The following is a 23,496-nucleotide window of genomic DNA, read 5'->3' as shown; positions in this document are numbered from 1 at the left end:
TTTGGTGGGTAGTGCACTTCTCGGCGCACAGTAAATACTCAGTAAAGGTAAACTGCTGGCTGACTGCGCTCCTTGTACTTAAATGTACTAGTGCATATAGATGCTATTTTCTTTTAAAAAGTCCTATAAATCATTTAGTTTCTCTTGGACATCTCCTCTTTAGTCCATGAATGTGCAAAGCAGTGGTTAGGCAAGCAATGGTTATACATTAAAAAGTATTCAAAGACTAGAGTTACTTTTCTTCTGACTCAACCAATGTGGGGTTTTGGCATCTTACACCACATGCAAATGAAATAACTGAAAATGGTCAAAAAACAATTGAACATATTAACAATGGGAAATTATTTAATATTTGAGTATTATTCGTTTAAGTTCCAACATGGTGACCACCATTGTTACCAGTAAGAAAACATCTTGAAATAAATGCCTGGGTAACAAGAGAGAAAGAGGAAAAAAAGAGAAAAATTGTTGTGGCCTGTATAGAATAGACCAAACCAAGTATTCTCTTAAAGGCTGTTTATTAGCCGGTGGCTGTCCTGTACAAAGGAGCAGCCCCGAAATGCCAAGATACAAGGTTTTTAAGCTCTAAATCCCATTCCTCATTCTGTCTTAAACACAAAGGTCCATCTTTCTCCTATTCACTACCTGTCAACCCACTGGTCAGGTGTGCAGGCGGGGAGTACAGAAGCAGAAAGCCAGTTGTTAGAATGTTATGTTCCTATGGGTGATTGCCTATGTTCCCATGGGCAATAGCCAGTGTTCCTATGGGCGATGGCCAAACAGTAATTTTCAGCTTATATACAATTGATTATTTTTCATGCCACGCAAGCAAGCAGGGTTACACAGGCTAAAATTGGCAGTTAGCGTATGAGCTCATTGTTACAAGTTTCATGATTAACAGAATGCGTTTAGGGGTTCCAGAAACTAGGCCTAAGGTATAGACTTCCTTTGTCCAGTTTCAGGTTTTAATTATTCTTTAACTCTTTCACATTTCAGCAGGCTGTCACAAAATGATATTTGCATTTACATAGCATTGTACCCTTCCCATAATGATTCACAATCATTCTGTTTCCACACTTAATGCGACACAAGCCAGGACAGTTATTATCCTAGCTTTGGTTACAGTGTTAAAGACACGAGACTAAATTATTTTTTGCAAAGTGATGAAGCCAGCAAGTAATATAGCTGAGACTAGGTATCAGGTTTTCTGAATCACAACTTAATATTCTGACACATTTGAATATTGCTACACTTGCAGCCAATTAGTCATTGTTTTGTGATCGGGGGTATATTTGTTAAACAGTGCTACCACCTGCTGGTAAATTTTCCAATAGTTCACATATAGCAAATCCTAAAATAGCAAAAAATTAAAAGAATAACCAATTTGTTATTACGACAATTTATCTACTGCACTCTCTAATTGTACTTCCAGTTGTCCTGTCATGTCTGCTTAGGTACTCCTTTATAAAGTAGCCAAATGAATCTTGCCAGATTGATGTCTAAACATTTCTTTTCTCAAAAATGTATAATTACATTACTTTTCTCTACTTTCTTGAATATGAATATTTGAGATAGCATTTTACTGAACTTTTATATAATATAATTTCAAATTTGATGCCTTCCAATAATGTAAACCAGAAATCCCTCATTCCATGTGCACGTAAGACTCATCTGGTGAAGTTACTTAAAAACACACATTTCTACCCAGATTAAATATTGTTTCTAGGTATGTCCGTGACAGTGTTTCCAGATGAGATTAACATTTGAATCAAAGGACTCAGTAGATCCTCCCTGAAGTGGCCAAGTATCACTAATCCATCAAGGGCGGGAATAGAACAAAAGGCAGGAGGAGGAGGGATTCCCTCCCTTTTCCCTGCCTCGCCAATAGAGCTCCTCCTACTCCCACATATATATCTTATCGGTTTTGTTTCTCTGGAGAACGCTAATATACTAGACTTCTCTCCTGAATATTCTAATTTTCTCATTTCTGGGATGTAGTCAGGAAAAAATATTTTTAATGAGCACCCCAAGTGATTCTCATGAGGAAAGTTGCAAGGCTTTGATTTAAGCAAGTGATTTATTCTGGTTCTGTCCATAGTGGGCTCAGTGAGTCTGATTAGGTCAAAGGACTTTTCTAAAACTCAGTTCTTTATAAAAGAAATATGGAGACTGCAGCAGAATCCAATCGCTAGCTATTCTCTAAGAAACTTCCATTGTATACATCCTATGTCTGAAATAAAAACATGTGGGCAGTCATAAAATTTATCTATGGAAGACAAACCCATATGTGGTAACTGAATTTTCACAAATGTGACAATTGGAAAAACCTTGTTTTAGTATTTAGTCAGTAATGTTTTCATTCCAATTATCCCACTGTACCATGAGAGCTGCCAAAAAACATTAACCTTATAAAATTAAGAAAGAAAAGAAAAAATCTGTCAATATCAGTGGGTTTAGGAAAGAATTAAAGCATTTTGTATTAGATGTTTTGTCATAATCCTTTACCCACTCAGAGTCTAATTGGATAATGCCAAAGCAGAAAGATAACCAGGAGAGACTGTTAAGAGATTCTTGGCTGTAATTGCATTAGTTTACAGCCTCCAGATGCTGAAATCCAATGCCCCATAATTAAGAGAAAATTAGTGAAAAATTAGCCTTATTTAGAGAGTGTTTGACATGTAAATGAATGATGTTAGAAGTAGAATCTGGTTGAAGACAGATTGACCTGGGTAAAGGGAAATGAAGCTAGTAGGTGCCTTACAGACCTATTCCCTAACCCATCATGAACTTGTAAAACCAGTACTGGCATCATACAAGATATTTCAGTGAATGAAACCATCTGTGACTCATTAAAACAGAGGATGAGATTAGAGAAGCTCTATGAATCCCGCTCCTCACTCTTTTGTCCTGACTTACCAGCACTTAGTATCACGTAGAGCTAAACCTTCCATGTGGTAAACAGGCAGATTCTCCAAGAATGGGCTGCCTAGGCCTGAGGTAGCTGGTCAGGAACTGGCTTTGCCATTTCTTGCATAAGATTTTTTTATTCATAGACGTGCGTTCATCTGGTCATTAATAAATCCTCCTCCTCATCCTCCCCTATATTATATATCTCTACAGGAATTGGCTTTGCCATCTCATGCATAAGATTTTTTTATTCATAGACATGCGTTCATCTGGTCATTAATAAATCCTCCTCCTCATCCTCCCCTATGTTATATATCTCTATCTGTTATACAACCTCAAAGCTGCCCTTCAGTTTAGCCAGACTTTATGTATGAAAAAATGTGAGCTGTGATAGAATAGCAGAACCAGGATAGTCTCACACAACAGCTAGTCCAATCATTTTTCCTATTGACTAAAGGACTCCACTGAACTGCTTAATTGAAAGTGACAACAGAGTGTAGTATACTTTGAAACTTGGGTATGTGCCAACTAGAACATCAAACTGTGCCCTGTCTGGATGGGAGTGGTTCCTTGGGCACATAACACCAAACTCAGGGGAATTAACTTTATTGAATGGTCTCAAGTACTAAAATTCAAGAAAAATATCTCCATTTGAATCACAGAAGAAAAAATAATCTCTTGATCTTTATTCCATATTCCTACTAAATATATTATCTAAATTTAGAAATGATAGGCAGATATTTCTAATTTTATAGTGGAAAAAAAACCCCATCTTTTTATATCACTTGCCTATTTTAAAACCCTTCCACAGATCTCCTTTATCACAGTAAGTAGCAGTAAATTTGACCATACCTCAAACCTAGCAATCTTTATTTATGCTTCTGTTTTTCTCACTTTGAAAGTCCAATCCATTTCCAAGATTCTCATTTCTATTTCCTGAATGTCTTTGAATCTGCTCAGTTCTCTCCATCTTCAGTGCTATCTAGTAACCTAAATTCATTTGACCAAGAATATTAAAATAGCCTAAGAAATCTTGTATTTAGTCTCATTAATCCTGTATTCTGAACTCAAGACTATCTTTTCAGAACATAAACAAAATATTGATATTTTGTGCTCTGCTTGAAATCCCTCAAATCTTTAATTTCCCTTAGGAGCTTGCTATTTTAAATATGGACCATGGACCTGAAGTAACAGCAACACTTAGGATATTAGAAATGCAGAAAAGCAAGCTCAGTTCTAAATCTAATAAATAAGACTCTGCACATTGTAACAACATTCCTAAGTGTTTTGAATGCACATTAAAGTGTAAGAACCACTGCATTAGGATAAAATCCAAACTCATTTACATGGCTCACAAGGCCCTTCATGAACTAGTCCACTTACCTTTCTTACCGTTTTTCTTGACAATCCCTATCCATCCAACCTATAAAGATGCTTTTATGTCTCTTCCTCCTAGATTTTCAAATTGTACTTTTCAAAATCCTTCTTTCCCACAGCACCCCAACTCCTTCCTGGCTGACCCCTACTTGTTCTTTAATTATTCTCCCATGAAACTTTCTTTGGTAGATTGAGATAGGTATTTCAACTAGGTACAGTAATGACACTTTATAGAGCTTCTCTCACTATTGTAATGGTCCATATCCTCCATTACTGTAAGCAATCTTGAAATAGAAATCCAGTTTAAGCTATTTATTGTTGTATATCCAACACCAAAAATTAGCACATGTTAAATGTATAATATTTACTCAATAAATGTTGAGAAAAAAAGATACCTGGTCGCCTAGTTGATTTTTTTTCCCTTCCCAGCCAAACTATGCAGAATAGTAACTTTTTTTTTAACGTCCAGAAAACCTAATTCTGGAAACCTAGGCTGAATGTAGTAGAAGGATGTACTCAGACATTCACTTGGACACAGTTGGGGAAGAGGAGGCAATCCAGAAGGCAATATTTCAGGAAGAAGATAAATCCAAAGCCTCGTAAACTGTCTAGGAAGTTGTTAATCTGAAAGTGACAGTCAACATGAGAGATCTAGGTGTGTGTCAACGGGGAAGACACTGAGTAAATCAGAGGAGAGCAAGAGGGCTTGAAGTAGGACAGAGAATCTGGAAAATTTTACAGAGTCAAAGAATACAGCTTGTAAAGCGAAGTCTGTGACCTTAGGAATGATGGCACAAGGAGTAAATAAAGAACCAACTGTTCAAAATTTTATACTTTTTGTTCTTACAAGGATATTTCTTCTTCCCTCTCTTATTCACCTACAAATAATTTCCACTACTTAATGCAGTGGAGGATTTTACACTCCATGTGATGACATTTGCATTTTTAAAAGCTGTTATACTTTATATAGCTGCTATGTGGATGCTAGGAGATCAGTGATAGTAAACAGAGCAAATAATAATGAAAGCTTGGACAGAGACTGTGGCAGTGAAAGTAGAGAGGATTGGATACATTTGAGTAATATCAAAGAGGTAGGATTGATCAAATGGATTATGAACTGAAATGTAACTTTGTTGGCTGTACTTTTAATACCTTAATATCTGATTATATCCAACACATTGCTGAAGAAATTGTAAAAATAAAGTCTTCGCTTCCTAGGCCAGTGCTCAACAAAGAGGACATGTTCAGTTAGAGCATGAAGATCATGAAGCCCAATGGCAAAAGGCCAGGTGAGTTCTAGTATAAGCATCTCTTAGACTCTCCTTGAGTTGAAGATGAATTAGGGCCCTGCTAAGTTTGCTGAATATAACAGCAGCCAAGGAGATTAAAGTTGATGGCAGTCAGAAAGCTATTTTGACCTTTGTTCCTATTCTTCAATGAAATCTTCCCAGAAAAACCAAGTCTGGTAAGTACTGAAATTGGAGAAAAAGTTCAGTGGGAAGCACATTGTCTCTAATGCTCAAAGAAGAGTTCTGCCTAAGCTAACTCAAAAAAACTTTACAAAAATAAGCAAAAGTATCCCAGAAACTACACACTCTGACAGCTGTGCATCTGTGATCCTGGAGGACTTAGTCTTTCTAAGTGAAATTGCCGGCAAGAGAATCCAGGTGCCAAGCTTGTAAAGGTTTATTTGTACAGAGCACAGTAGAACAATGTGAAACACAGGTTGAAACTTTTTCTGGTGTCTATAAGGAGCTTCTTTCCAGGATAATGAATAAAGTGCTAATAAGCTAAGACATAGCTATCCTATATAGGCTTTTGTTCCAGAAGCTACCGCAAAGGTCTGATTACCTAAAACTACTTACTACCTAAGAGAGTGACTTGCAAATATTTTGATGAGTTTACATCATTTTGCTGTACTGTTTTTATATTGCCAAGAAAATAACAGGAGAGAGATCTTAATAATACCTCATTAATACCATGTACGTTCAGCACAGACCAAAAGCCAACTTTGAAAATAAGGACCAAGCCCTAAAGTAAGACCTACTTTAAACCTACCCTAAAACAAATTACAACCAACTCCTGAAACACCAGCAAAGAAGAAATACTTTGAAGATTGACTCCATAAGTGATAGGGGCTTGAGAAACACCCTGGTATTTCCTGAGATTCTAACAAAGCATAAAATCAAGCCTACACAAGTCCAATGTGATCAGTTAGTAATTTAGTTGCATGGTAAAAGAAAAAGTAATCCAGAGTTTCTACATTGTTTTGTTAATACTGTGTAATACACATGGAAAAAATAGACATACAGAAATTAAAATATTGTTACACATATTAAAGAAAAAACATTCAATAGAAACCAACCAGAAAATGGCCAAGATGGTAAATTCAGCAGATAAAAATTTAACACAGAAATTATAAATATGTTCTAAGAACTAAAGGAAAACAGTTATAAAGGATGAAGAGATAAAAAATGTGGGTTGAAAAATGAAAATTATAAAAACTAACCAGAATTCTGTCTATGAATTATTAAATGTGACAGGACTTTGTCTTCACCCATAAGTGGAAAACCAAACAAAGTATTTTAGACAACTGGCTTCACACATCATACAACAGACAGAAAGTAACAGTTATCTATTAGAGAAGGGAAACAAAGTAAGTCAAGCAACTGCCAGATCTTACTGCTTGGAGGGTTTCTTTGTCATACCACAGAAGAGCAACTCTATCAAGGGTCTGTTATTTTTATGGAGTATATAGACAGAAACGAGGATTCAAGGAGACAAAAACAATTATAATTTGTATAGCAGTGAGGGAAAGGGTGCTGTTGAGAGAGAGCACTCCAGAGACCTATGGAAGAGTCCCTTCAAATATTTGGCTGAGTACTGATATGGACATATATGAGAGAAACTACCAAAGGTCAGAAAAGCAAAAGTATGTACAGTAGTGGGTCAAATAATTCCTATAGTCCCCAAAGGGCTAGGGCTAATTTGTGACCCCACTAGACAGAGTTTAAAGAATTTATGAGGTGTTAGATTGAGTCTACATGTGGGTATCAACTTATTGATGGGACTACCTTGATCTAGGCCTACACTACCTAATCTCAAAATGAAGCCTCAAAAGTCTAAAATTCATATGAAACTAACTCCAACATTCTTTAAAGGAATGCAGCTCAATCCAGCTTCAACAATATCCAGCATCCAAAAATAACCAGACAACCATTTAAACAGAAAAATACTATTTATACTAGAAAAATCATCCATAGTCACAGACTATGAAGTACCAGAAATGATTGATATAGCATAAGGATATTAAAGAAGCTGTGATAAAGATTATAAATATTCAAGGATATAAAGGAAAACGAATGTAAATTAGAGAAGTGGAAGACTCAAATCAAACTTCTAGAGATAAAAAAATATAGTATTTAAAATGCAAAATACCTGTGATTAAGAACAGATTATAAGACAATGAAGAACATATTAGCAAACATAAGAAATAAAGATAGGGAGTAAAACTGTTCTTATTTTCAAATGACTTGTTTGTCTACATAGAAATCCTAAGATATCTATAAGAAAACCATTTAAGTAAATGAATTTAAGCAAGCTTATAAGATACAAGATAACCATATTATACAGAATTAGGAAATTTTAAAAATCCAAAAAAGAAGATTTAAAAGCATAATATAATTAGGAATAAATTTAATAAAAGATGTACCACACGGTATACTAAAAAACTACAACACATCAGAGAAAGTAAAGATGGTATTAATAAGTGGGGAAATACACAGTGTTTGTTGATTGAAAGACTAAATTTTAAGATGTCAAGTCTCCTCAAATTTATCTATGGGTTTAATGCACTCACAAACAAAATCCCAGCAAATACAGACATATAGATCAATGAAACTGAATGGGGACTCCTGAGATAAATACACATGAATGTATGGTCAATTGTTTTTTGACATTAGTACCAAATAATTCAAAAGTGAAAGGATAGTTTTTCAACAAATCATGTTGGAAAAACTAGATATCCATTAAAAAAACCAACCTTACATCTCATACCATACATAAAACTTAATTTGAAATAGATTAGAGACCAAACATAAACGTTAAAACTATAAAATTTTTAGAATCATATCAGAGAAAATATTGGTGCTCAGTGGTATCGAAGATTTCTTAGACAAGATACAAAAATCACTAACTATAAAATAAAAGCCAATTTGAATTCATCAAGATAAAAACCTTCAACTCTTCAAAAAAGCCATAAAAAAACCATGTTATATTCTCAAGTATATGTGAATTCTGAATTAAGCTCCTCTGCAATTAATCTTATATAGTAATACTGACCATAAACTCACTGTCTTTTAGTGAGACTCTATCCCCTAATAAAAAAGAAAGAAATCAAACATTAAAAGAAAGAAAGGAAGGAAGGAGGAAAGGAAGAAAGAAAAAAAGAAAACCATGTTAGACTGGAAGAAAATGTTTACAGGATATATTTCAAAAGGATTTTGTATCCAGAATACATAAAGGACTCTTACATCTCACAAACAGAACAACAACCCAAGCACTTGAAATGCGCAAAAGACTTAAGTAGACTCTTCACCACTATGAGACACCAAAAGCTATCATAAGAAAGGCTAAAATTATTAAGACTAATCAAGTTTTAGAGAGAAAGTACAACAACTCTGAAACTTCATACTTTGCTCTTGTGAGTGCAAAATGATAAGATCACTTTGGAAAGTCACTTGTCAGTTTCTTTTAAACATACACTTACCATATGACTAAGAAATTCCATCCATAGATACTTATTCAAAGGAAATAAAAGCATATGACCACACTGAGTTATACACAAATAGTCATAGTAGGTGTATAGATAAATGAACTGTAAAATGCATATGAATACTAGTTAGTAATAAAACCACACAAGTCATTAAACTATGATACATAGAAAAACATGGATATAGTTTAAGAATATGCTAGGCAAAAAAAGCCAAATATAAAACAGGATATACTGTATGATTCCAGTTATATGAAGTTCTAGAACTGACAATATTAGATTGGTGGTTTCGTGATGACAGGTAGGGTGGGGAGAAAGACTGACTGCAAAGAGGATTGTGGGAAGTTTCTGGAGGTGATGAAAATGTTGTGTCTTGATTGGGATGATGGTTAAACAAGTGTATATATATAATTAAAAACTCACCAAACTATTAGACATATATAATGCAATTACTTCAATAAAGTTTATTTTAAAAAACGTAGTTTTTCTTATTTTACTGCAAATCAGTGAAAACATGTACAAATGGTACAAGGCTTCTTGGACAACTTGAAGAGGCATCCATTTCCAAAAAGTGAAAGTTAAATGATTAGTCAGAAAAGGCAGTCATTTTGTTGACTAGTCACTTTTCCTTTTAATCTTTTATTTCATTTAGATTGCCCTGATGTGGAGTAATAGCACATAAAAAACATTAGCCATATTAGTCATAATGCCTGCCATTGATACCCAATGAACCAATCTCATAGTCAGCAATGCCACTGCTATGGTCTGAATGTTCATGTCCCCAAACATCTATGTTGAAAGGCTAATACCCAATGTGGTGGTGTTAGGGGGTGAGGCCTTTGGGAAGTGATTAGGTCATAAAGGGAGAGCCCTCATACATGGAATTAGTGCCCTTATAAAAAAGGGCAAAGAAAGATTCCTTGCCCTTTCCACTATGTGAGTGTTTGGGCAAAGCAGACCCTCACCAGACATCGAGTTGACTGGCACCATAACCTTAGACTTCCCAGACTCCAGAACTGTGAGAAGTGTTTGTTAAAAGCCACCCAGTTTATGGTATTTTTGTTTTAGCAGCCAGAATGGACCAAGACAGCCACAGACCTGTTAAACACTTAGTGTCCATTTAGGTGCCCCCTGCCATTCTTATATTGCCAGATGTCATTGAAACTGATACTTGGAAATACACTGCGACTTATAGTAGCAATAAGCCATAGATCTAAAATAAATCCATTTTTTTTTGACCAAGGGGTAATAATTCATAATATCTCTTTATGGATTATACAGAGTACAGTTTAAAATACATTCTTGACCTTCATTGTAATTTTGGAGCACCATTTGAAGCACCCCTTCTCAAAGCAGATTAAGAATTTTATATTTAAAATAAATAGTGGCTACAAAGTTTGTGTTTTTACGTGAATATTAATAAATTTCTCATTCTTCTCTAGAGGAGCATACCTTATAGTCAATGAAATCTCTCCTGAACCTTTTATTTCCAGAGAAACACAATCGGTGTCTTTGAGAGAGACACTCTGGGGCCTTTAAAGTAGGAAACAAAGAACTTGATTGATATTAATAAAAATAGCAACTGTTGAGTGAAAAATGAAGTCTAAATTGTCGAGTCTGTCATAAAGCCATTTTTCTGAAAATGTTAGTATAAAACATAAAGAAGCCAAGATTATCTCATTAAAAAAAATCACAGAATATTTAAACATTTATGCTAGAATAGTAAAGTATAAGTTGAAGTTTTCATAACTCATCTTTCGATAGTGTATTTTAAATATCCCTAAGAAAAATCTTTAAAAAATTCTATCACAGGTAAGAATAATGATGCCTTTTTAAAAAAATCCCATTATTCTGATTTACTCATTCAACAGATATCTATTTGCTGAACACCTAAAATGTTCTAGGCACTACTGTAGATTCTTGGGATTCATCAATGAAAAAGATAAAGATCTCTACCTGCATGGAGCTTAGATCCTAGCAAGGAGAGAGAGAATAAACATAACTTGGTAAGCTATCTAATGTGTTAGAAGTTAATAAGTGCCATAGAGTGAGAAAATAAAAAGTAAACCAGAGTGAAATCAACAGGGTCAGACTTGTGTGCGAAATCCTCATACCTGATCAATCAAGTATATCTACTTTCCCATCACACCAATATTTTAATGAAACATTTTATAGTGCAAAACAGATCCTATGTTAAGAATGCAGGATCCATAGGTGCCTTCGGACCCAAGGTTTACTGCAGAAAACGTTCCTTTGAATTGCCAATTCCTTTGAAATTCCAGCTGAATTAAGTTCCAGTAATTTCTTCATAACTTGTATCATGTGAAATAGTTGTAAGAACAGTTTAATTAAAAAATTATAGGATGTCTTTAACTTTTTTCTCTGAACCTTTTTTTTCAGGTAAAATAGTTGAGCTAGAATTTTAACACTAATTATTTCTCTACTCAAGAAACCAGAAAATCATGTTATTCAGTGCAAGGTTAAAAGTAAAAGAGCAACCTTATACTGGATAATATTATAATTTATCATCATAACTTATTAGAATTGTCTGATTTATGATTATGATTTATCTAATGACGCATTAATTAATTATGGGCAAATTTAGAATAGTCAATAGGTATAGAAGTCTACTACTTAATTTTAAACAGCACTCAGTAGTTTTCAATTGCAAAACTGAGTAGACTTTGAAGTGACTCAGGCATAGCTCTCCCTGCTTCAAGGCTAGTACTGGTTCACTGACCCAAAATAGCCAAGAACAGAGGTGTGTATGAATGCCGCCCCCCCCACCCCGGGTATAACAATGTGCCTGTCCAAAGTCAGGTTGCCAGAGAAGAGGTCCATTTCCTCTGAGAAGAAACGGTTGTGACTAAAAGTGACAATCCAGTGGAATGTTTATACTACAAATGCCACAGGGCACTTGATCCACCAGCATCCACGTGTCTGAAGAGAAAAAAGCCAAGCATCAGCTTCCGTAGCCCAGAGAAGTCAGACAGCTTCGAGGTAGCTTCAGCTCCAGTGATTAAAAAAAATTTCTTTTTTAAAAGAGTTTTCACACACATGAAAAGACTATGAAGTCTTATAAAATTTTTATTAAAATTCCTGAAATTTAATAATGGGAATATTTGAGAGAAAAAATTTAGATAAGACATAGAACATAAAAAGGCCAGAAGCCTGGCATATCTGCAATAAAAAGCTGAAAATGTGGCCTCCTCCCTTTTTTGCTTACCCCCACCCCCGCCCAAACCCCTCTAGGTCTTTATGCTTGTTTAGTTTTAATTTGCTTTCTTTTACACCTAATTAATGAAAATGAAACCTGACAGGAATGAGGGCGAACAGGCCATCACAGGCAAGTAGAAGATGCTGAAGTGTAACGGGGCAGAAAGCTTGTGTAGCTAGCAAACTCAGGGTGTGCCTTTTACAGTGATTAACAAAATGACATCATTATTGAGAGCTAGGTCACAGGAACACACCCATGTTCATCACTCTTCTCTCACTTTTAACTTCACAGTAAATGGATACGTGGTTAATTTGTCAACTCAAGTTAATCTAAGTGCTTTTTGTCAAAATCATGAATTTTAATTATCTTTATGCTCGTTTAAAAAATTCTTCTAAAAAATACGATGTGCTCTTGTCTGACTAGTAAAGGCATTCGGTGTCTTGTCCACAAAGTACGAAAGCTTAAGACCTGTTTTTTTTTTTGGTTGTTAAACTTCTGCGCCCCATGTCCAGTTTAGCTAGGAATTCCAGATGTACAAAATGAATTATTTAGAATTGTATGGGGTAGGAAACTTAGGATGCAAATAAGACCAGAAGTCAGTTAGGTGGGAGAAGACCAGAGAAATGTGATACTCTCCTTTTACACCTCCCCATGTTAGAGATGGCTACTAAGATAGGGGTACAAATTTAGTTCAAATGCAGGCTCCTTGTAGCTTTAGATATCCTGACAAATGAAATAGGACCTCTCTTATTGTTTCCATGGAAGTTTGTACCTCTGCAGAGTACTTCTCTTTTACCTCATAGTTAGCTCTTCTTATTTCTTCTACTAAATTGTAATCAGTTTAAACTCAAGGATCTCTGTAACTTTTACAGTAAACACAGTGCTTTGCACACACAAGACCGTAAATAAGTGTTCATCGAATAAAAATGCTTGTCTACATGACCCTGACCCAGGCATTCCCCCAAGCATCAAATGGTCCCATACTGCTTTTAAAAGGCTGATGCCAATCTTCTTCAGATTAAATACTAGTTGTTTTATTATAGAAAATAACTTTAGCACTTTCCAAAAATACAGTACTTAAATGTTATAAAATTCCATGAAATATATAAGACCTTCTTGGTCTAAGAACAGTCTGTGTGGGTCACTCTAAAAATGTATTGATCACTAGTAGTATTATTCTTAAAGTACTGTTCTCAAATGTGTGCTAATGATTCATTCTAATTTTAAAAGATGTACACATGAAGATAGACTACAAAAGGCATATTGACAAGTTTTGTATTTAATCAGTTACTTAACTGAAGAGGAATTTAAAATACAGCTATTAGAAATTAAATTATATATGTGTTGACTATGTAAACAAAATCTCAGTCCCTGGAATAAATTGCTCAGGTATGTAAACACATATATTCCCTTGATAAGTTGGAACAGGTCTTCCTACTTTCCCCAATGTCAGAAGAGTGTTTAAATGACAATCCGAGGTTCCTAGCTTTTAAGGGGTAATGAGAAGATAAATTTTCAAAGAAAAACACTTACTTTTAAAAATAATTTTGCTAGGAGATTTTCTTTTTCCATCCTCATCTTGCCAATTTCTGACCCTGTCTTTTCATTAATCAACGATGAAGTTAAATGTTTTGGTAAATGTAATCTAACAAGAAAATGAGTGATTTTATAAGTTAGTTGAACACAATTTTTTTTTTTTTTTGGTTGTTAAACAGATACAAGAGGTTGTTAAACAGATACAAGAGGCAATGTGAAGAAGAATTGGTAACAAGATTTTACTTTAATGGCTTTTAAAAACTTATACAGTGGAGAATGGGAAGACATTTTTATAAATAATTGGCACAAAGATAGTTTTTCAAAAATTATAAAATCAAAAACCAAGAGGCAAGTTCATCTTTAGGAGAAGCAGCATGAAGAACAAGGTCTGTTCAGGATCAGGGTTAGATATGGTCTTAATATTTAAGTTTGCCAATGGCTATAGTAAACATCTGTGGACATCAAAATATCAAATTGATGAGGAGAGTGCTCTAAAACAGGGGTCCCCAATTCACAGGCCGGGCTGTGGACAGGTATTGGTCTATGGCCTGTTAGGAAAAGGGTGGCACAACAGGAGGTGAGTGGCAGGCGAGAGAATCTTCATGTGTATTTGGAGCCCCTCCCCAGCACTAGCATCACCACCTCAGCTCCACCTCAGATCATCAGGCATTAGGTTCTCATAGGAGCACTGGTCCCTCGCGCCAAAAAGGTTGGGGACCGCTGCTCTAATGACTATAGGCACAGATAGAAATACTCCAAAAAAGGTTAAGTTAGTGTGTGTAGTAATATATTTAGAGGGGCTCCAACTGTAGAGTCAGTCATCAGTCATAATGCAGGATACATGGCTCATTTATATGGTTCCTCACACCTGAACCCAATACAGAAGAGTGGTCATGAGTCATGAAGGAGACACATGTGTAATGAAAAGAGACAAGAGCTGTCACAGAGAACCTGGTCTGTGCCTTATACAATGCTTAAAAAAGAACTATTTTATAAGCAGTCATAGGATGATAGACTTTTTCCGTAAAGGAATAACTGTTGAAAAAAATTTGAAATACGACAGTTTTAGAAATACCTACATATTCTCTAAGACTTTAAGGGAATTTGTGTATTTTGGCTCTTCAACTAATTTCTTGAGATAAATAACAAGGAAAATAACCAAGCCCTCCCACAATAGTCCTTTGGTGTCTCAGCTAGAGAGAAAGCCCAGATCTAGATGGAAATGATTTGTTTAGTTAATCCAAATCCTAGAAACACATAAAGAAACATTTAAGGTTGTACCTCTTCTTTGGTTAATCGTCTGTAAAAGTTTAAAAAATATAAACAGATATTTCTCATTATATTTGAGTTGTATATTAAAAATGCATTAAAAAAATTTCCCCTCAGAGTCACCTTTTCTCTATCAACCAAATAAAGTGAAAACGTGTCCCACCTCTGAGAGAGCTCAGAGTTGGCATTCCTGCTGTTTCATGGTTATGCATGGTTAACTATGCATGATTCATCAAGTTCTCATTTAGTCAGAGACTTATAAAAAAGAAATCATAATGAATTCAACATTGAGGCTAAGTTACACCAAGGGGCAGAATTTAGGAAGTTATACTGCTGTTTTTCTTCCTGGCTGACCCCTAAGCCTAGCATTCTGGATGTTGCTCAGGAATCACTCACCGGTGAGAATATGAAGAATTTCAAGATGTGGTGATGGAACACTGGAATGTACTGTTTACCTCTGCCTGCTGTCATTCTTCTGTGTCTGCTTATGGTTTTTATGACAGAGAAGGTTATTTTAAAGTCAGAAGACTGTTTTAGAAATGCTATGGCCATGAAAATGCATGAAATCATTCTCAGATTACTCTTTGAAGTAGACAACAGTAATTATCTTGATTGGGTCCTGGCTGAGGCACAAATTTTAGGCAGCTCTCCCAAAGTGATGCATCAGACAGTTCCAGAGCCAAGTGTGCAACCTAAGATTCTGACTCTGCAATGGCTACCATTATGAAACCCATCTGCCAAAAAACAAATTGGAGTTCATCAAACTAAAAAGCTTCTGCATAGTGAAGGAAACCTTCAACAAAACAAAAAGGCAACCCGTAGAATGGGAGAATATATTTGCAAATGATATATCCGATAAGGGGTTGATATCCAAAATATATAAGAAACTCGTACAATAACAAAAAAATAAACAATCCAATCAGAAGATGGGCAGAGGACATGAAAAGACATTTCTCTAATAAAGACATACAGATGGCCAACAGACATATGAAAAGATGCTCAACATCACTAATCATCAGGGAAATGTAAAGCAAAACCACAATGAGATACTACCTCACACCAGCCAGAATGGCTATTATCAAAAAGTCAACAAAGAACATGTGTTGGTGAGGACGTGGAGAAAAGTGAATGCTATGGCAATGTTGAGTGGGACTACAAACTGGTGCAACCTCTATGGAAAACATTTTAAGGTATAAAAATGTTGAATTGCTACACTGCACACTTGAAACTAATATAACCAGTATTATAAACTGCCTATACTTAAATTAAAAAAGAAATCCATGCATATATGCAGATACATGTGGCTATATGTGATATAATAGAAAAAGAACTGTGGTGGCATGAGGCTAACAAGCTAGTCTGAGGTTGGCAGTGGAAAGTTATGATTTAAAAGAGAGCTTGATGGTGCTAGTTCCAAATTGAGCACATTTGCCTTGCCTGCATCTCCTCCTTTCCAAAACAATAAAGGAAGAGATTTGTCATTCAGGAATTAGAGACTAACAATTTTCTGGAAGTCCGAAAGTACAGCAGATTTTCAAATAAAGTTATTTTCATTCATTGCCACTTTTTATACTGCCAGGGATGCCATGCCGTAGGAATTTAACTAGTTCACATCAATTAGTCTATGGTAAAATTGGTGTCATGATACCTTGTTTTGCTTAAAGTCATAGAACCTATTGGCAACATTAAGCAAGAAGTTACTGTACATGGAAATCTGCTAATGAAAAAGAAAGACTAAGAGGGAACCAAAATGTAGGAGAAAGCCAAACTCTCCAGTAAACCCCCAGAACGAACTAAGCTTAATGTATGTAGTCATAGAGCATAGGAGTAAAAAGAGCAAAATAGAAGTTTTTATTTAATGTCTCTCAGTAGAGCGTACACACCAGCAAATATACCTATACACACATACTCCCCCCTACACACACCTACACACATTCGGTGCTTATCTCTTTCCATCATAAAACATGTTTGACCTCTTCTAAAAAAAAACTGTAAAATGCTGCCTAGAGAAAGCTACAGTACTTGTGTGAGTGTAGCTATTCCAGATGTAGTTCTCATTCTAGCATTTGGGGAACTCCTAATTTACAAGGCAGTTCTCTGCCTCTGACCACAGAAGTTGTCAACAAGCCTCAGTCAGAGAAAAAAGAGAATGAGAGAGAATTAAGCCAGCCTTCTCATTCAGAGGAGAGTCTTATGAGAAAAGCCCATGTTCACAGACAACATCAGAAACCCACACCAAGTACTTGATGTAATTAACAGTTTTATTCTTAAATTGAGCAATCACTGATTATTGTCCATATGTAGAAAACTGGCAGCAAGGAAAAAAAGCAAGATCAACAGAACTGATCTTGATAAGCAAATAATTTAGGGACAAAAAGTCACTTAAAAATGTTTGTAAGCACTCCAAGGATATCTTAGAACATACTGCACTCCAAAGTTGACATCTGTTCATCAGACCTAGAATTCAAACAGTCCAAATTAGAATAGGAATCAATGAACTCTAAGAAGTCTGCCTTCAAATAAAGAATGCAATGACTCTATTCGATAAATAGAAATAATTTAATGTTTGAAGGCATTTGGATATTTCTTCTTTTTATAAGAAAAAATAAAGGGGTTTAAAAACAATCTAATTAAAAAATGGGTAGAAGACCTGAATAGATATTTCTCTAAAGAGGAAATACAGATGGCCAATAGACATATGTTTACGGTCACTAATCATCAGAGAAATGCAAATTAAAACCACAGTGAGATATCACCACGCACCTGTCAGAATGGTATCATTGATAAATCAAAAAACAAGTGTTGGTGAGGATGCGGAGAAAAGGGAACCCTTGTACTCTGTTGGTGGGATTGCAAATTGGTACAGACACTATGGAATACAGTCTGGAGATTTCTCAAAAAGTTAAAATGGATCCGCCTTTGACCCAGCAATTGCACTTCTGGGTATTTATCCAAAGAATACCAAAACAATAATTTGTAAAGATCTATGCAACCCTATGTTCATGGCAGCGCTATTCACAATAGTCAATATATGGAAGCAATTTACATGCCCATCAACAGATGATTGGATAAAGAAGTTATGGTTCATATATACAATGGAATACTCTCAGCCATAAGAAAATGAAATCCTATCATTTGCAACGACATGGATAGACCTAGAGGTAATTATGCTGAGTGAAATAAGTCAGACAAAGAAAGATAAATAACATATGATTTCACTTATATGTGGACTCTAAGGAACAAAAAGAAGAAACTAATCGAAAACAGACTCAGAAATATAGAGGACAATCTGGTGACAGCCAGAGGGGAGGGGTTTGGGGAGCTGGGAGAAAAGGGTGAAGGGTTAAAGAAGTACAAATTAGTTGATGGTCATGGGGATGCAGAGCATGGTGTAGAGAATGTAGTCAGCAGTAAGGTAATGGCTATGTATAGAGTCAGATGGGTGATAGAGTCATCAGGGGAGTTGTTTCATAAACTATCTAAATATCTAACCAATGTATTGTACACTTGCAATTAATAACAAAATAAAATGCTAAAATAATTATTTACCAAAAACTAAATCTAAAGCAAATTAAAGTGCGCCATGATTTTTGAGCACTAGGAGAAAGGAAAATTCATTTGTTTTGCATGAGACACTAGCATATACTTAAATTTTACAGTAGAATACACACACACACACACACACACACACATCTGACCATAACAATGGAAGTTATCACTTTCTTACATTTGGAATTAATTTACAGATAAGGCATAGAAGACAATGTTGATAGCAAAAACAAAACAAAACAAAAAAATGTAAGTTTGCCTGTATTAATGTCCTCTAATTTTTGGAATTAATTTTCTGTTGTCATATCACAGGTTAGCTAAAATCTCTCAGCTCCAAGAGGCCACTGTCAGGTCTTAGCCATGTAGACTCTTACAACATGGGGCCGTCTTTTTAAATTTCACCAGGAGAATCCCCCTCTAGTTTTACGTAGCACGACAGTCATAGTGACTATTCCACCACCTTTGTCATTATCCCATTATATTCACAAGCCCCGCCTCATTCAAGAGGAAGGCTTTACACACGATATTTATACCTAGAGGCAGGAACCTTGGGGGTCATTTTACAACTCTGCCTACCACACTATTTAAAAGTGCGTGTGAGCTAGATTTAGTAACTGGTTTCTGAAGAAGAGAGTATGAAAAGGAGATAAATAGAAAGTTAACAGTAAAGAAACCTGGCAAACACTCCCTAAACCAATGAAGGTTAACATCACCAGGGATGACATGTACCCCTAACATAATGAGATATAGATCATTCTATGGTATTCTTCCCCAAATCTCAAAATCCCAGTAAAATAGTGAGAAAAATCACCTTACATCCTCTAAAATACTCGACCAATACTCAAAACTTTCAAGGTCATTGAAAACAAGGAAAGACTGAGAAACTGTCTTAGGCCAGAGAACAAGGAAACACAATGAGTAAACGAATTCTAGTATCCTGGATTGGATCTGGGACAGAAATGGACAGCAGCAAAAAAACTAGTGAAATACAAATAAAGCCTGGTGTTTAGTTAGTCAATAGTAATGTACCAATATTGATTTCTTATTTTTTGACATAAGTACTATGTTATGTAAGATGTTAATAGGGGAAACTGTACTATCTTTTCAGCGTTTGTCTAAATCTAAAATTAATTCAAAAAGAAAATAGTTTAAAAATTGACATTACAGATAATAGAAGTTAAGAAAGAAGTAGAGAGTCATTAGTATTTGCATCTAATATAGTAGAGGCAAGGGAAACTGTTTAAAGCTGACAGCATGAAGTAAGACATATGAGAATATCATGTTAAGTTACAAATATAACCAACAGAAAATTTAATCATAATTTTGGGAGGAAGGTGAGGAGAGACAAGATAGGTACAGTATAAGTGCATTTATAAAGGTGTCAAATAAATACATACATACATACATACATACATTCATTTATTTATTTTAGAGGAATTAACCACCAGAAGTAAAACAAACTGTGGGGTGATTGGTCGTTCTCATATATTGCTGACAGGAATGTAAAGTGGTATGATTGCTTTGGAAATCTTTCTGGCAGCTTCTACTAGAGCTCTATAAATGCACAACCTATAATCTAGTAATTTTATTACTATCGATAGACCTAACAAAAATGAGTGCATATGTTCACTGAAAAGACATCTATAAGGTTGTTCATAGCAGCACTGCTCATCACAGCCCAAAGCTAAAACCACGCAAATGTCCATTAGTATTACAACGGATACAATTTTTTATCAAGATCAAAAACAGGCTAAACTACTGTATGATATAAGAAGTCAGTACAGAATTTACTTTTGAGGGGAGAACTGAAAAAGCATGCAATTAAGAGCTGGGATGAGAATTAGTGACCTAGTTTTGCTCCTAATTACTTACACCAAATCATCTGACCCACCTGGGGCTCAGATTCCTCATGTGGAAAAGAGGGGTCTATATTAGACAATATGTGATTTCTCTATCAACTATGTAATTCTATGACTGAATAATTGCAAGTTGGGTAAACTTACAATTTAATAAGTGTGTGAGTCTGGGTGGAATGACTGCCTTGGAGTCACATAGCCTGCGAGGGGCAGGACGCAATCCAGTGCACTTTCTTTCACTCCACCATTTGAGAGAGTTTGGAGATTCCTAACACTTCCTAAATCAACAAATATCTATTGCGGGCCTGCCACATACCACACAACAAGTTAAGCTCTGAATTAAAAACATATTTAGAACATGTTAAAAGTAGCTTACTTCTTCCACTGTTCTCGCCTGAATAATAACTTTCAAAATAAAATGGAAAGAAAACTTTGAGGTACAAAAATCACAAAGTAATGCTTCAATATCTGATGAATTTACAAAACAAATCTCTGGTGTTTCATTAGCTAGCACAACTGTTTTCTTGCTTTTTTATCGTAGTACATATTTGCAACACGATATGTCTGTCTCCATTGTCCTATGTCTCCATGATACGAGATACAGTTCTTGCACAATAATTGAAATAGTCCGTGCAAAACTGTTACTTGAATGTAATCTGTTTTTGTAGCAACTTAAGGGAAATATGGGAATGTATTTATATGTACACATTATCTATTCATATGAATTTACATAAATTTATATTCATGTGTTTAACTGTAAAGGGAAAATAAAATAAACATTCAGACACATTTGAGTGTTTATGATTAAGATAGTATTTTTATGACTATCATATTATCGAAATATTAAAGGAGGAATAACAAAGGTCAGGGTGATTTTTCAGGGGAAAGAATAGTCTCAGGGATTTTGACTTCATAGGAAACTCCTTAGCCCCCCACAAGTTCAGAAAGAGTTTTCTGAACTCTTGCTAATAATCAACATCCCTCCAGAACACACAAAATTGTCCATCCACAAAATGGAAAAATTCCAGGAAGAAGTAAAACATCGACTTCTATTTGTAAGTTACTGTTAGCTGCTAAGAAACGCCACTTGAAAGCACATAGCGGAGAGCTCCCACAGCCCTTAGTGTCAGAGGTAGTTGGGAACACTTTCTCAGATAGAGCAGAATCAGGAAGCAGAGATGAGGGACAACCTTGGTCTACTTCATAATTTTATCCAGTTTGAGGTCCGTTCTTGAAATATCACCATTTAAGTAGATTTAAAAATACACCTTAAACTGGCAACTAAAGGTCCACAGGATTTGCACATATATTTTGGAATCCATAAACCAAGAATTTTTAATTTTCATGGATTCATTTTGATACTGGAAGCAAGGAAAATTTGTTTACTAATTGAAAAGCCAAACATTTCTTTTTGTAGTGATATTTCCACTTGGAAGACATTTTCAGAGAATGTTTCAATTCCTCAGGTTAGTGTTTGTCAAACAGAGGTATTTAGAAGTTTATTAAGTCTGAAAAGATTCTTCCTCTTGAGCATGGATAGCTCAAAAGTGACACACAAAGATGAGGAAAACCTACAAAGAAAATAACTGTTCATGCTGGACGTGACCCAGCCATTTCCATTCGATCTGAATCCATTGGATTCAGTAAAGGAGAGATCTGCAGGTAGACCTTCAAGAAATGCTCAGCATGTAACTGTGCACAGGACTTAGAAAGCCTCTACAGAAATGGGATACCTATCTGAGAAAAAGGGAACTGTTTCCTTGGAGACAATTTAACATCCTGAAGCTTACTGGGCTGTACTTCAAGCCTTCAGTTGCATATTCCCAGTGTTTCCTAATACGTAGCCACTGCTATCAGAGCCACTTTAGATGACTCGATAAAAATGCAGAGGCGTGGCCCAATCCTAGACGCACCCAATCACGATTCTTGGGCAGAAGCCTGAAAATCTGCTTTACGTTTAACTCCACAGGTCATTCCGATGCACGGAGATTAAGAGCTACTAAGGAGGTTTAACAGGTAATTACGCAACAACACAGCACCTACCCCTGAATAACCCTATTTCTCCCTCCCCAGTACCCATAAAATATAGTATATATTGAGAAATGGTAAAAGCGTCAGGTACAACTCAGGATTTTGTTATGATCCAGGGGAATCAGTAATGAGAGAAATGTCTCCACAGCTTCTTTATAGGCTTTCTCACTCTTAAAATTCTCAAAAATCTTCATTGTCAGAAGAAATTTGGAAAAATGTTTACAAAGTTTAATATCAGCTTGACATGAAGATGGTTGTAAATAAAAAGGTTAATATACAGTCATATATTTTTGTATACAGCCAGGACATTTGTGGCTCAACTCAATATGTAATGTGTCAAAACACTTAAGAAACATAGAGACTTGTTAGCTTAGTCAAAATATTTCAGCCCAACATGACATTTAAGAAGAACAAATGTTTCTCTTTTACTAGAATAAATTAAGTAACCTATGTACTTGATAATGTAAGAAAGTACGTTCACTGGAGCCATTTGGAAAATATTGAAAAGTATATAAAATAAAACTAAAGACACTGAATACCAATCTTAACTAGGATGTAAGCTCTGTAAGCAGAGATTTTTGCTTTAGGCATTACCATATACAGTAATTTGGTTCCTGGCACTAGTCAAAATGTGATTTAAAAGTCAATGATAACAATTATTGATATTTTAATAAATTTCCTTTCAACCAATTATATCCATCCATGTCTTCTCCCTCATAAACATCCATTAATGTAATTCTTTGATGTTTCATTCTTTAATATATATATATTAGAATTTAGAGAACATGAATATGTATGTGTGTGTGTATGTGTGTGTGTAAATAAAAATTACCATCTGGGAAGTTTGTACCAAGTTATACACAAAGCTATATCAGATTTTATTTTTGTTTGTTTGCTTTTCCAAGTATTGTGAACAATGGTAGTTTTCTATTTTTAATTGCATTTTTTGATGATTAATAACTGAACTTTTTTTCATGCTATGG

At 35.2% G+C, this 23,496-nt stretch overlaps 1 pseudogene; it reads left to right on the top strand.

Annotated features, from left to right (window-relative positions):
- The first annotated feature begins 5,524 nt into the window (after positions 1-5,524).
- On the top strand, positions 5,525-6,078 carry LOC120590766 (40S ribosomal protein S7-like; annotated as a pseudogene).
- Positions 6,079-23,496: the final 17,418 nt, after the last annotated feature.

The sequence above is a fragment of the Pteropus medius genome, unplaced genomic scaffold (genome assembly GCF_902729225.1).
Source record: "Pteropus medius unplaced genomic scaffold, Ma_sr-lr_union100, whole genome shotgun sequence".
In the NCBI taxonomy this organism is placed as follows: domain Eukaryota; kingdom Metazoa; phylum Chordata; class Mammalia; order Chiroptera; family Pteropodidae; genus Pteropus; species Pteropus medius.
Note: the sequence above shows the minus strand (reverse complement) of the source record. Positions and strands in the feature narration are given on the sequence as shown.